Raw genomic sequence first — 6,000 nt, forward strand, 5'->3', positions numbered from 1 at the left:
TAATTGGAAATGACAGATCATTCCATAATATTAATGGGCTAATTTACCAGGAAGGAATACAATCATAATGTGTATGCACCTAACAAAAATAGCCTTAAGATACATAAATCTGGAACTGAAAGAAAAAAACTGCAGTGACATCTACAGTTATATTTGGAGACTTCAATACTCCACTCAGGTAATCACAAAACAAGTTGAAAGAACATAAGAGAATAAAAGACTGCAACGATACTTGAAGACAGTTTGACTGAACTGACATTTTTAGAGCAGCAATCACATTAGGATGCACATTCTTTTTAAGTGTACATAGAGAATTCATCATTTAAGGTCCATATTCTGAACCATAGAACAAACCTGGAAAAATTAAAAGAAATAAAATCATATAGTGTATGTTTTCTGATTATAGTGAAATTGCATTAGAAATCAAGAGTGGAAAAATATAAAAGAAAATCCCTCATATATTTGGAAATTAAATAACATATTTTTAAATAACTCACAGAATAAAGTGTCAGATCATCAGAAAGAAACTCATGAATTTTTTTTAATTGAATGAAAATAAAAAGACTCAAAATTTGTAGGATGCTCCATAAGCAGTTTGTAGAAGGAGGTTTATTGTACCAAATGTTCAGAACAGAAAAAAAAAAAAAAGGTGTTTTTGTTTTTGTTTTTGAGACAGTCTCGCTCTGTCGCCTAGGCTAGATAGAGTGCAGTGGCGCTATCTCGGCTCACTGCAAGTTCCGCCTCCCGGGTTCACGCCATTCTCCTGACTCAGCCTCCTGAGTAGCTGGGACTCCAGGCGCCCGCCACCACGCCCGGCTAATTTTTTGCATTTTTAGTAGAGACGGGGTTTCACCGTCTTAGCCAGGATGGTCTCCTCGATCTCCTGACCTCGTGATCCGCCCGCCTCGGCCTCCCAAAGTGCTGGGACTACAGGCGTGAGCCACGGCGCCCGGCAACAAAAAAGGTTTTAAATCAATAAGATAAATCTTAAGGAACTAGAGAAAGAAGAGCAAAATCAACTCCAAACAGGAAGAAATTAGGAAATAATAAGGACTATAACTCTATAAAATAGAAGACAGAACAAAAAAGTAGAGAAAATAAATGAAACCAAGGCTGATTATTGGAAACAATCAATAAAATTAATAAACTTCTATCCAGATACATTGAGTGAATATGGAAAGAATACACAACCATTATCAATATTATAAAGATAGCGGGCACATCTCTACAGATACTACAGACATAAAAGGAAAACAAGGGAATACTGTGAACAACTTTTCAAAATCTTTGCAAATTGAGTCACCCCTCCAGTAATCAGTAGTACCTCTAAATCTCTGTTATGGTCCCTTATAACTATAAGAGAGCTCATAACAAGAGGTTATAAGCTTACAACTTATAACACTAAGTACTGTGTTCTGGGATTACGAGATTCCTTGGGATAGCTGCTGTAAGAATTGGCCGTCAGACACATACTTTAAATTTGGTTAGTTGTGTCCTGAATTGGGAAATCGCTATACATTTATTAAAACTTTAGAAGTCCAATGTGCTATCCATAGCACCCTGTAGTCTAGACACTTTAAAAAGTGAAAAATGCATCTGGGTTTGGCATTGAGCTAATAAAACTTCTGAGACTATAAAAAAGCCATTCTTATCCAGTGAGATGTGGCCAGGCTGCAGTTGCTGTAGGGACAGCACCTCCCTTTAAGCATCACGAGAATTTCTGGATAAAAGTTAATAGAAGAAGAAAATGTTTCATGGGGGCAGACTTGTTTGTTTAAGATATGCATTTTTTTTTTTTTTAATTCTGGGGTTTACCTCATAAGAATGAGATAGTTTTATTTTGGACTTTAACTTCCTTGGATTTTCAGCACTTTAAGAGGCTATAATAATTACATAACAGAATCAAAAATTTGGGTATTTTTTAATGTAGTTGTGTTTTATTAAAATATCTTTATGTAGCATTTAACCTTATGGCAGGTCTCTGATTGGCTATCTACAACAATGTGGCATAAGATACAGTATGTAGAGCACATTTTCTATCTTGAATGAAGAGAGCATCAACATTTATTGATATACATTTTAGAACCATTTGGGAGTAAATAATTACTAACAAATAGCAATTCCTGGGAGATACGGAAGAATGAGTTGGTTAATTTGGGGTCAGTGGGGCTTTGTGAATGTTAGAACAAGATGGCCATGATATGGTTCTGATTACCTCTCCAAGGAGGATATAAAAAAAAAAACAGGTAAACATAGGAGAAGTTAAAGCCCATATTTATACATAATTAAGAATATTGTCTAATGTTAAAATGGGGCTTAGCTTTCTCTAAGCCTTATTATATCTATACAATAGAATTTTTATTAAACAATACTCGTTTCTGGCACCTTTTTACCTATGGGAGGAAGAGTCAGAGTCTGGCAGAAGAAGCTTTGAAGGTAGAGATCAGCTCCCTGGGAGCCAGCTGTCGAAATTGTTTTCTCCTGCAGGAATTCAGTTTTATAAGGAGCAGGTTCCACTATTAGGAGCCGTTAGGTTGTCCAGCTGTGCCCAAGAAAGGCTGAATATAGCACAATATTAAGACGCCTAGTGTTAATTTGCAACCAAGCCATGTTCTCCACCATAAGCTTTATGAACAATAATACAAATATATTCCTCCCCATTTTGACTTCTTATTCTTTAAATTTCAACTGGTTCAGATATTAGGATGTGGTGAAAGAGGGCTATTTAGCCATTTTCTTGTGACCTTTCCATTTTCTTTTCCATCTCTGAGCTATCCATTACCAAGAAATGAACGTGAGATGGCAAAACTTACCTCTGGGCTCCATAAGTCACATCAATTTGTTCCATGAAGGAATTAGTTTATTATCAACATTAATACTTTGAACTATATGTTAAAGGAATAAATGTCTAATACCTAGCTGTTAATGTATAATTTTAAAATTCAATAATATTTATCCTAAATATTTTAAAGTTAGTATTTTATATAACGATTAGAAACATACTATTTGTTCACATTTTATTTAGCTATCTTTTATTTGCAAAGGAAACTTTCTCAATTACTACATTGTAGAAAAGTTATAGTATCTTAGTTCCATTTTAACACTTGGACTTGTAATATATATATATATATTATTTTAAAAGAGTCTTTGCTTTCCAACCTTTAGCTACTAATTATAATTACCATACTTTGAAAGGATTCAAACTATTATCAATGTTTGTATCTGCATAATTTCGAACAATTGATTTTGCATCTTAAGATTTAAAAGAGGAGTATCAACACCTCAAACTTTCATGAGGAAAACTGTTATAAAAGTGTTTAGTGAGTATGCTTTGTATGGCACTATTATAAAAGATGTTATAATTATGTATATCTATAAGTGTATATTTTAAATGATAGTATTGCAGTGTGTGAGAAAATCCTACAAACAACGCATTTCCCTGCTGGCAGAAGTACTATGTAAACTTCAGTGGTAAACTCTTCTTCTGCCTCTTGTACTAGGCTGGCTATCTCAAGGTCAATACTCTTACTGGGCTCTTGAATGATCCACTTATTAAATAGTTAACTGGCATAATCAATCAATGCATTTTTGTGAATAACTTTATAATAATGTACAAATATTTACAATATTTACAATAATATACAGTTTTTAAATTTTAATATACATGTATTAAAGTATATTTTATATAATATACAAATATTAATATATGATCTACAAAATATTACAATATTGTATATTAATATTATACAATATTTTATTAATGTACAATAAACAAATATTAGTAACATGCAAATATTAAAATATAATAACATACAAATATTTTTAAATTTCTGCCAGTGCTGTCTAATACAGCTAAAGCTATGAGTAGGACAAGTGCTTTCTCTGATATCATGGAGCTTACAGCTGCCTCTTCATCCACTTCCTGCAAAAAATCCAGTTGTGCACCGAAAGTGAAAGCATTTTTGGCATTTGAAAAATTCTGTCCAACAATCATTTTTTTTTCTTTTTATGCAATTGGCATATTTTACAGATGGGATCACATTTTTCTTGAAAAATCATTAAAATAGAGAGGGAGCTACACAATAAAAAATATTTGTTTTGGATTTCCTACATTAGAGTAACATTCAACAATGTTTTGTGTATCCTAGTAAACATATAAAAATGAAGAAAATACATATTTTACCTTTGTTAATTACATTATGAGAAACTGCTTAATTTCTTTTAACTTACTTTTCCATGTAAATATTTAACTTAGAGCTATTTCCCTGTCAATTCATGTAGCACTCATTTATTATAACTACTGTCCTTGTAGTCCACAATGTGCTTGTACAGTAGACTTTTAAAGTCATTTCAGAGTAGCAATTTAGTATCTCTCCAAGGTTTTACTATCGCAAACAACAACATAGGGAATGTGGCTGTACAGGTCTCTGTGCACATTGCAAGTAGTTGTTTTGGATATATGCCTAGAAGAAGATTTGCTAAATCAAATGACACATATACTCAAATTTTGCTAGAGATGTGACGTTGCCAACCAGAAGAAAATCAGTATCAAATTAAACCTTTTGCCAACAATGTATGAAATTATGCACTTTCCATCACCATGTTCCATAATGAATTTTATCACATTACAAAATTTTGAAAGAAAAATGATGAAAGAAAATTATATACCATATTTTCTTGAAATACACACTTTCTTTATAAATACTGAGGTTGAATATCTTTTTATACACGTATTGGCCATTAACACATCTTGTGTATTTAATCTGTAAATTTGCTTTCATATTCCTTGCTTGTTGTTTTTACTTATCATTAATTAATTACTTAAAATTATAGGCAATTAAAATACCAAAAAAGAGGTAAAAATCAACCCAAATCCCACAAGGAAAGATAAAATGATTTTCAGCTTGATTTTAAATGTCCTTTTTATGCAATTACATAAATTAAAAAGGATCTTATTATGCATGTAATTTTTCAAGAGCCTTTTATTTTATTCAAACTTAAGATGTGGTCCTTTATTATATGAATTACCATAGAAATTCAACTATTTTAAAATGGTAAACTATTCACCTTTTGTATGGATGTACTTAATTTCTTTAACTAATGTCCTATGGATGAACATTTTGAATGTGGACATTTATTTGATAATATAGGCAGCATTTCATAGACAATCCTTATGTGTGTATGTATTTGTGTGTATACAAGCACACACACACACCCTTTCTACATTATCATCTTAGGAAATGTTCACTGACCAGAAGCAGCTGAAGCAAATGATACGCACATTTTTAAATTGGCATATATTATAGAACTGCTTTTTATAAAGCTTGCAAAAATTTGCAAATTACTACAGAACTCAGAACTGGTTTTCACGTCAAAATAACAAATTCCCGAACTACATAGTTACTTTTTCTCATTCAATGATCAGTTACAAAGCTAAAGTATTTCATTATTGTTTTTGCTTGAACTGATTTGTTAATGTGGTTAATACATGTTGAATATTTATTGGACAATTGAGTTATATTTATTTCTTTATGAGTTATTTATTCACGTTCTTTGGCTACATCTCTCTTTAGAATTGATCTTTTTAATACATATTTATGAGAGTGCTTAAAATTTTACCAGTGATAAGACTGGATAGATATTTCTCAGTTTATCATTTTTAAAACATATTTGCACCATATAGAATTTGGAATATTTACATATTTTCATCTAGAGTAGCATTACTAATAGGTCCAATTAGTATTTTCATCACTTGGACAACTAATTTTTCTGGCTCAGCATTTTAAAATTAAATAGCAATTATTTGTTGCTATATTTCCAGATTAATTACATCTATAGGTCTTGCACTAGTATACTATTATTTAATTAAATTTATTATAATGCATTTTGAGAACTGGGTAAAAACTTTTATTAGTGTTTCAGACTTATTTTTATTAGTTTATATTTTATCTCTATTTTTGTCTTCTTATATTAGTCTATTAGCCATATTATTTAATTAAA

The sequence above is a fragment of the Pongo abelii genome, chromosome 4 (genome assembly GCF_028885655.2).
Source record: "Pongo abelii isolate AG06213 chromosome 4, NHGRI_mPonAbe1-v2.0_pri, whole genome shotgun sequence".
In the NCBI taxonomy this organism is placed as follows: Eukaryota; Metazoa; Chordata; class Mammalia; order Primates; family Hominidae; genus Pongo; species Pongo abelii.